The following is an 8,773-nucleotide window of genomic DNA, read 5'->3' as shown; positions in this document are numbered from 1 at the left end:
TAAATTTTTTGGTTTTTCCCATGTCAGAAGGTGGCGCTATGCTGTACATGAGCGATTATGAGTTGGAGAAATAAGTGTCTACAACAGCAACGCACTATCACAAGGTAGTGGTGTGAAGGAAAAGCATTATGGAGTTATTCACCAAAAACCCGTTTTGGAGAAATTGCGTCGGCCAAAAACAGCGCCCCCCATGGACGAAAAGTCCCAAAATGTGGTATACATGACATGGGCGGTAGTAAGAGGGTGGCCGTGAAGTTTGACCAAATTTGAGGAAAGATTGGATTGTTTGCCCAAAAATAGCGCCCCCAGTGGCGAAATATCACAGAAAATGGGGAACATGTCAGAAGCCCAATGAGGGATTTGCGTGTGAAGTATGAGCAGTTTTGAGCAATTAGAAGATTTGTTATGAATTTTTAAGCATGTAAAATTTTGCATTAAAAATTGATTGACGTATAACTTCTGAGCGGTTTAAGCTACGTGAAACTTATTTAGTAACTTTTGTCAGCCATGTCTGTAGATGATGTGTATCAATTTTGGTGACATTCCTATGAACAGTCTAGGAGGAGTTGCGCCGTCTTCGTGGCCATGCATTTCGCACAAAAGTGAAATTACCTCACTTCCTGTTGGGCGTGGCTAATGCATTGGCATTACATTTTTGTCCGGCTTAGTGAGATACATATGCGTACCAAATGGCATGCCACTCCTACAAACTACATGGCAACCAGGCACCTTAAAGCGGGAGGCCAAAATCACAACGAGTTAGGGGGCGCTATAGAGGCCCTGAGGCCCGGCTGGATCTGGGCTTTTGGTTCTCAGTAGCGGTGGCAGTCTAAGAAAAAGGAGCCAAATTTCGTGCGTTGTCGACCATGGCAAGCGCCCCAATAAGGGTCTTGAAAAGAGTTTGCTTGCCAAGTTTGACAAATCAGAAGCTGCAATATCATTTCCGCCATAACCAGCACCCCCAGGGGCGAAAGTGCACAAAATTTGGCGGACATGTCAGGTGAGCTATGAAGAGTTTGCGTATGAAGTTTGATGACAATTGAGTAAATAGAAGATGAGATATAGATTTTTGAAGAATAAATTTTTTGGTTTTTCCCATGTCAGAAGGTGGCGCTATGCTGTACATGAGCGATTATGAGTTGGAAAAATAAGTGTCTACAACAGGAACGCACTATCACAAGGTAGTGGTGTGAAGGAAAAGCATTATGGAATTATTTACCAAAAACCCGTTTTGGAGCAATTGCGTCGGCCAAAAACAGCGCCCCCCATGGACGAAAATTCCCAAAATGCGGTATACATGACATGGGAGGTAGTAAGAGGGTGGCCGTGAAGTTTGACCAAATTTGAGGAAAGATTGGATTTTTTGCCCAAAAATAGCGCCCCCAGTGGCGAAATATCACAGAAATTGGGTAACATGTCAGAAGCCCAATGAGTGATTTGCGTGTGAAGTATGAGCAGTTTTGAGCAATTAGAAGATTTGTTATGAATTTTTTAGCATGTAAAATTTTGAAGTGAAAATTGATTGACGTATAACTTCTGAACGTTTTATCCTACGTGAAACGTATTTAGTAACTTTTGTCAGCCATGTCTGTAGATGATGTGTATCAATTTTGGTGACATTCCCATGAACGGTCTAGGAGGAGTTGCGCCGTCTTCGTGGCCATGCATTTCGCACAAAAGTAAAATTACCTCACTTCCTGTTGGGCGTGGCTATGCATTCATAGAACTTTTTTTGTTCGTGTCAGCAAGATACATATGTGAACCAAATTTCGTTCCTCTACGACAAACTATATGGCAACCAGGAGCCTTCGAAAAAAGGCAAAATTTTCAAGGCGTTAGGGGGCGCTATAGAGGCCCAGAGCCCCGCCCAGATCTGGGGTTTTGGATCTGAGTAGCGTAGGGGATGCCGATAAAATGATCCAAAATATGCGCGTTTTCGTCCACAGGAAGTGCCCCAAAAAAGGCCGAACAGCGACCGCGACTAAGGAATAATAATAATAATAATAATAATAATAATAATAATAATAAAAAACCGAACAAGATCAATAGGGCCTTCGCCCTATAGGGCTCGGGCCCTAATAAAAAACCGAACAAGATCAATAGGGCCTTCGCCCTTTTGGGCTCGGGCCCTAAAAAAACCGAACAAGATCAATAGGGCCTTCGCCCTATAGGGCTCGGGCCCTAATAATAATAAAAAACCGAACAAGATCAATAGGGCCTTCGCCCTATAGGGCTCGGGCCCTAATAATAATAATAATAAAAAACCGAACAAGATCAATAGGGCCTTCGCCCTATAGGGCTCGGGCCCTAATAATAATAATAATTAAAGCCGCAAGCGGCCTTGACGGGCCCTCGCGCCAGCGGCCAGGGGGGGCGGGGGCATGCGTCCCCGCGAAATACCGTAAAGAGTCTGCTTGCCAAGTTTGACCAATCAGAAGCTGCAATATCATTTGTGCCATAACCAGCACCCCCAGGGGTGAAAGTGCACAAAATTTGGCGGATATGTCAGGAGAGCTATGAAGAGTTTGCGTATGAAGTTTGATGACAATTGAGTAAATAGAAGATGAGAGATAGATTTTTGAAGAATAAATTTTTTGGTTTTTCCCATGTCAGAAGGTGGCGCTATGCTGTACATGAGCGATTATGAGATGGAGAAATAAGTGTCTACAACAGCAACGCACTATCACAAGGTAGTGGTGTGAAGGAAAAGCATTATGGAATTATTTACCAAAAACCCGTTTTGGAGAAATTGCGTCGGCCAAAAACAGCGCCCCCCATGGACGAAAATTCCCAAAATGTGGTATACATGACATGGGCGGTAGTAAGAGGGTGGCCGTGAAGTTTGACCAAATTTGAGGAAAGATTGGATTGTTTGCCCAAAAATAGCGCCCCCAGTGGCGAAATATCACAGAAAATGGGGAACATGTCAGAAGCCCAATGAGGGATTTGCGTGTGAAGTATGAGCAGTTTTAAGCAATTAGAAGATTTGTTATGAATTTTTAAGCATGTAAAATTTTGCATTAAAAATTGATTGACGTATAACTTCTGAGCGGTTTAAGCTATGTGAAACTTATTTAGTAACTTTTGTCAGCCATGTCTGTAGATGATGTGTATCAATTTTGGTGACATTCCTATGAACAGTCTAGGAGGAGTTGCGCCGTCTTCGTGGCCATGCATTTCGCACAAAAGTGAAATTACCTCACTTCCTGTTGGGCGTGGCTAATGCATTGGCATTATATTTTTGTCCGGCTTAGTGAGATACATATGCGTACCAAATGGCATGCCACTCCTACAAACTACATGGCAACCAGGCACCTTAAAGCGGGAGGCCAAAATCACAACGAGTTAGGGGGCGCTATAGAGGCCCTGAGGCCCGGCTGGATCTGGGCTTTTGGTTCTCAGTAGCGGTGGCAGTCTAAGAAAAAGGAGCCAAATTTCGTGCGTTGTCGACCATGGCAAGCGCCCCAATAAGGGTCTTGAAAAGAGTTTGCTTGCCAAGTTTGACAAATCAGAAGCTGCAATATCATTTCCGCCATAACCAGCACCCCCAGGGGCGAAAGTGCACAAAATTTGGCGGACATGTCAGGTGAGCTATGAAGAGTTTGCGTATGAAGTTTGATGACAATTGAGTAAATAGAAGATGAGATATAGATTTTTGAAGAATAAATTTTTTGGTTTTTCCCATGTCAGAAGGTGGCGCTATGCTGTACATGAGCGATTATGAGTTGGAAAAATAAGTGTCTACAACAGGAACGCACTATCACAAGGTAGTGGTGTGAAGGAAAAGCATTATGGAATTATTTACCAAAAACCCGTTTTGGAGCAATTGCGTCGGCCAAAAACAGCGCCCCCCATGGACGAAAATTCCCAAAATGCGGTATACATGACATGGGAGGTAGTAAGAGGGTGGCCGTGAAGTTTGACCAAATTTGAGGAAAGATTGGATTTTTTGCCCAAAAATAGCGCCCCCAGTGGCGAAATATCACAGAAATTGGGTAACATGTCAGAAGCCCAATGAGTGATTTGCGTGTGAAGTATGAGCAGTTTTGAGCAATTAGAAGATTTGTTATGAATTTTTTAGCATGTAAAATTTTGAAGTGAAAATTGATTGATGTATAACTTCTGAACGTTTTATCCTACGTGAAACGTATTTAGTAACTTTTGTCAGCCATGTCTGTAGATGATGTGTATCAATTTTGGTGACATTCCCATGAACGGTCTAGGAGGAGTTGCGCCGTCTTCGTGGCCATGCATTTCGCACAAAAGTAAAATTACCTCACTTCCTGTTGGGCGTGGCTATGCATTCATAGAACTTTTTTTGTTCGTGTCAGTAAGATACATATGTGAACCAAATTTCGTTCCTCTACGACAAACTATATGGCAACCAGGAGCCTTCGAAAAAAGGCAAAATTTTCAAGGCGTTAGGGGGCGCTATAGAGGCCCAGAGCCCCGCCCAGATCTGGGGTTTTGGATCTGAGTAGCGTAGGGGATGCCGATAAAATGATCCAAAATATGCGCGTTTTCGTCCACAGGAAGTGCCCCAAAAAAGGCCGAACAGCGACCGCGACTAAGGAATAATAATAATAATAATAAGAATAAATAATAATAATAATAAAAAACCGAACAAGATCAATAGGGCCTTCGCCCTATAGGGCTCGGGCCCTAATAATAATAATAATAATAATAAAAAACCGAACAAGATCAATAGGGCCTTCGCCCTATAGGGCTCGGGCCCTAATAAGAAAAAGAATAATAATAATAAAAAACCGAACAAGATCAATAGGGCCTTCGCCCTATAGGGCTCGGGCCCTAATAATAATAATAAAAAACCGAACAAGATCAATAGGGCCTTCGCCCTATAGGGCTCGGGCCCTAATAATAAGAATAATAATAAAAAACCGAACAAGATCAATAGGGCCTTCGCCCTTTCGGGCTCGGGCCCTAATAATAATAAGAATAATAATAAAAAACCGAACAAGATCAATAGGGCCTTCGCCCTTTGGGGCTCGGGCCCTAATAAAAAAGTTATCTTCATTTGTGGGGATACTAATATTGATCTGTTGAACCCTAATAAGCACAGTATGACTGAGGAATTTATTAATACCATGTACAGTATGAGTCTCCACCCAAAAATTACCAGACCCACCAGAATTACTGACCATAGTGCTACCTTAATAGATAATATATTTACCAATGATTTAGATAATAACATTGTAAGTGGAATATTAATCAATGATATTAGTAATCATCTACCAGTTTTTAAAATTTATGACTGTAATCATAAGAGAAATGTGACAGACCATAAACTTAAGTATAGAAGAGTTTGGACTGAGGAGGCCATGTTTGCATTAAATAATGATTTATTAATACAAGACTGGGAATCAGTTTACATAGAGAATAGCATTGATAGAGCATATGATAACTTTTTAAGTATATTTAAATTATCGCATCTCATCTCATTATCTGTAGCCGCTTTATCCTTCTACAGGGTGGCAGGCAAGCTGGAGCCTATCCCAGCTGACTACGGGCGAAAGGCGGGGTTCACCCTGGACAAGTCGCCAGGTCATCACAGGGCTGACACATAGACACAGACAACCATTCACACTCACATTCACACCTACGGTCAATTTAGAGTCACCAGTTAACCTAACCTGCATGTCTTTGGACTGTGGGGGAAACCGGAGCACCCGGAGGAAACCCACGCGGACACGGGGAGAACATGCAAACTCCGCACAGAAAGGCCCTCGCCGGCCACGGGGCTCGAACCCGGACCTTCTTGCTGTGAGGCGACAGCACTAACCACTACACCACCTTGCCGCCCCTATTCAAATTATTATATGATAAAAATTGCCCACTGAAGCAATATAGTACAAAACAAAACTATAATGACCAACCTTGGATTACTAAGGGATTACAAAATGCCTGTAAGAAGAAAAACACTCTATATAGAGAATTTATTAAATTAAGAACCAAAGAGGCAGAAAATAAATATAAAAAATATAAAAACAAGTTAAGGAGTATCATAAGGAGATGTAGGAAGGATTATTATGGTAAATTAATATATAATAAAATAATATTAAAGGAATATATTAAATAGTATTATTAAAGATGGCTCTGGACAAATACATTACCCTAAATGCTTTAATGACAAAGGTATCGAAAATTATAACATGGATGTAGTTGCTAATAGTTTTAATAATTTTTTTGTTAATGTTGGACCAAGATTAGCTCAAAATATCTCTGATCCGGTAACAAATGATGATTGTATAGATAATATTATAAAGAGGAATTATTGTTCTATGTTTCTTACACCAGTCGATGAGAAGGAAATTATTGATATAGTTAATAAATGTAGTAATAAAATATTCACAGATTGTAATGATATTGATATGAAACTAGTGAAAGCTATTATTGGGGGATTTCTAAACCATTAACATACATCTGTAACTTGTCATTTCAAACCAGTACATTTCCAAGCAATATGAAAACAGCAAAAGTAATTCCATTGTATAAATCTGGGGACAAACACAACTTCACAAATTACAGACCTGTTTCTTTACTTCCTCAATTCTCCAAAATTCTTGAAAAACTATTCAATAACAGATTAGATAAATTCATTGAAAAATACAAACTACTCAGTGATAGTCAATATGGATTTAGAGCAAATAGATCAACAGAGATGGCACTAATGGAATCAATTGAAGAAATCAGTAACTCTAGAGATGATAAGAAATATGTCAATGGGATATTTATTGATCTTCAAAACCTTTTGATACTATTAATCATGATATATTAATTAATAAGATGGAACACTATGGGATAAGGGGAGTTGTATTAAATTGGATAAGAAGTTATTTGAGCGACACAATTTGTGAAGTTGGGTGACTCTGTCTCAACTCGTTTGAATATTGATTGTGGTGTCCCCCAGGGGTCTGTATTGGGTCCTAAACTGTTTATTCTTTATATAAATGATATGTGCAATGTATCAAAGATATTTAAGATGGCATTATTTGCAGAGGAGACAAATATGTTTTGTTCTGGAACAAATTTACATGAGTTAGAAAACATAATCTCTTCAGAATTGTGCAGGTTAAAAAGTTGGTTTGATCGAAATAAATTATCATTAAATCTGTCTAAAACAAAAATCATGTTATTTAATAATTATAAAATAAATAGGGCAATAAATGTACAGGTAGATGGTGTTGATATTGAAAGAGTTTCTAATAATAAATTTCTTGGGGTAATAATAGATGATAGAATGAATTGGAAATCACATATAAAATACATACTAATGAAACTATCAAGAAGCATATCTGTGTTGAGTAAAGCTAAGCATGTCCTGGACTATAATTCACTCCTTACTGCTCAGTGGTGTGGGGAAATATGTATAAATGTTCACTTCATGCAATAACTATACTTCAAAAAAAGAGCTATAAGAATAATTCATAGTGCTGGTTACCGAGATCAGACTAATTCACTATTCTTAAATTCAAAATGTGTAAAATTCAGGGATATTATAGAATATAAAACTGCCTTAGTAATGTACAAAGTAAGGAATTATAAAGTACCAAGGAATATCCAAACAATGTTCTCGGATAAAGAGGGGGGCTATAATTTTAGGGGGAAATTGAAATTTAAAATTCGCAGTGCTAGGACAACGTTAAAAATGTTCAGTATTTCTATTTGTGGAGTAAAGCTATGGAACAGTTTGAATGTGGAGCTCATGAAATGTACAACTATAAACCAGTTCAAAAAAAGGTATAAGGAACAGATCTTTATGAGGTATAGGGAGGAGGAATTACAATAACATGCTATTGATAATATAAGTGTATATATGTGGGTATGGGTACATACGGATATATTATATAAAAAGTGAGTATCTGTGTGTGTATATATATAGATATATGTATAGTGCATAATTGTATATAATATATAAGCATAATATGCATAATTATGATATGGGTGTCTGTGTACGTACCGTATGGATGTGTATAGTTATAGGTATGTGTATATGTATGTACTGTATATATGTATTGTATGTGTGTATATATGCATAGCATAAGTATTTGTATATATATGATTTGATTTGGGCGATATTATACCATGTTGGTATGTCTTGGTATGTTTGTTGTTGATTTTGCTTTCTTTTGTATATATAGTTTATTATGGCAGAAAGTGATGTTTGATTAGCGGTGGTATAGAGGGTTAGGATTTGATAAGTTATTTACTTCTTCCTAATCCTTTCCGAACATTATTATGTTACTGCCTTGTGGCTACGCTATTCTGTTTATGACGATGTTTTGATTATTGCATTTTTTATTTTAATTTTTTGTTTGTTTTTATATCTTCTTTACTGTTCGGAATAAAGCAATCAATCAGTCAGTCTATAATTCTCAACATAGGAATGAGCAGCGTTAAAAACTCTACCACAACCAGCCACTAGATGGGATCAGAGATACTTTCTCTTCTGAATCCCTGTTTTGATGTCCACCCATTACATTACATTATATACAGTCACTGATCTAGATGCTAGTGAAAAACTCCATCTCACATACTTCCCAGTTAGCGCAGCACATTGTGGGATACCCATCCATCCATTACCTGTCGCTGCTTATCCTGTTCGACAGGGTCCAGGCGAGCTGGAGCCTATCCCAGCTGACTACGGGCGAAAGGCGGGGTTCACCCTGGACAAGTCGCCAGGTCATCACAGGGCTGACACATAGACACAGACAACCATTCACACTCACATTCACACCTACGGTCAATTTAGAGT

This window comes from Neoarius graeffei, chromosome 1 (assembly GCF_027579695.1).
Source record: "Neoarius graeffei isolate fNeoGra1 chromosome 1, fNeoGra1.pri, whole genome shotgun sequence".
NCBI classification, from domain to species: Eukaryota; Metazoa; Chordata; class Actinopteri; order Siluriformes; family Ariidae; genus Neoarius; species Neoarius graeffei.
This window is presented reverse-complemented; position numbering follows the sequence as displayed.